At 38.7% G+C, this 1,588-nt stretch overlaps 1 non-coding gene across 1 annotated transcript; it reads right to left on the reverse strand.

Moving 5' to 3' along the window:
• Positions 1-743: 743 nt before the first annotated feature.
• LOC149189615 (small nucleolar RNA Z101) lies at positions 744-827 on the reverse strand. The gene has a single exon (XR_016256639.1). It is a non-coding gene; the product is annotated as a small nucleolar RNA Z101 (small nucleolar RNA).
• Positions 828-1,588: the final 761 nt, after the last annotated feature.

Raw genomic sequence — 1,588 nt, forward strand, 5'->3', positions numbered from 1 at the left:
TCTGTTAGCTACCTGTTTCTGGGCAATCTGACAATTTCAGGTTGTTCTCTATCACTGTTCATAACACAGCCATCGGTTCAGATTGCGCTACCATCGAAACGGGCTTCGGGCGTCCAAAATTCGAAGAAGAAGCAGCCATTACGGAAGCTCAGAAACCAGCGTTCGTTTTCTCTCAGACAAATGCCTCAATTTCGCATCAAGATTAAGCGCATCAGACTCGTCATCGTCAAAAAGAAAAAAATATATATATGTATAAAATAATATAATACACGCCAGAAGGCCATAGTTGCGTCTGCGGGAGTCGAACGCCGGTCTAATTGAATAATTAACAACAGCATTGGGTTTCAAAAACCGTATTTCTGCGTCTGCCGGGTTTCAAAACCCGTATTTCGAACACGGGTCTTGTGTGCCCAGGTGGGACTTTACACCAAAAGCCATAAACCATCATTCCCAATCGACTTGGGATTCCTTTTTGGAATCCCAACAATTCTGAGCACCTACGTCACATCCCAATATGGTCGTGAGCCCATGATTCACAACTGGGGAAATTGTCACAGCCAAACACCCATTTCCAAATAACACGCGCATTTCCAAATTAGAGATGACTGTCTTCCGATTTATTTTGCATGCTAGGTTATAATACGCAGTTGGTTGGTGAACGTATTTGACGGTTACAAATTCAGTTTCTTTTATTGCTGCAAATTCGAAATTCACTAAATCAAGCTGCTAGGATATATAAAAGTAAATGGCATCAGGTCTCCAAGGTGTGGCATCACGGTTCTCAACCGCAAATTACCCATTATAACGAATTTCATCACCTGCCGTCAGGCCCATCCGAACTCCACAAAACCCAAAACTATAATGCCGCTGTCAGGGCAATAACCTTAGATCTATCCTTAGTGCTTTTTCACAATCGATTCTCCAGTGGTTATCTATGTCTATTTTATATGCGTGGTAAATCTCTATATATTGACTTTCAGCTTTCTCTATTTCCTTCAACATATTTGTATTTACATGTCTATAAATTTGGTCATCTATCCATGCCCCCTCCAAAACATAGAGGAGCCGTCTACATTAAATATCTGCTGACCTTCATAATGCGTGATGTTCAATATGATGTGCTGTTGTGAATGTATTGAGCTAAATTTGAATTTCAATGAAAATAATTGAATAAACTGGTGTTTGTATAAAAATATGACTATGTTTATATTACTTACGTAAAGTTAATACCTCAATTTTAACCTACAGGAATGGATGGCTAGCCCTGCGCTGTTTACAGTCAGACATAGGCATACCCATAAGTTCATAACACGTGTGTGTACATGCGTGTTTATTCTGTGCACACATATACAAATGTAGATGTTGAAGTTAATTCAGTGTTACAGAAGTATCTGTGTGCACTGTGAAAACAGATATAGTGTATAGGTGCAGTGATGATGTGCAGTCATGTAGCACTGCCATATATAAAGTACAAGGTAAGGATCATGTGATATAGACATGCCCAGTCATGATAATTATAATTTATACTTAATATTTCAGTAGGCAATATTATTTTAAGTTACTAAGTTAGGAGTTAGAAATACAAAAC

The sequence above is a fragment of the Pinus tabuliformis genome, chromosome 3_1, assembly GCF_031772625.1.
Source record: "Pinus tabuliformis cultivar Carrire ecotype Pingquan chromosome 3_1, CPIR1, whole genome shotgun sequence".
NCBI classification, from domain to species: Eukaryota; Viridiplantae; Streptophyta; class Pinopsida; order Pinales; family Pinaceae; genus Pinus; species Pinus tabuliformis.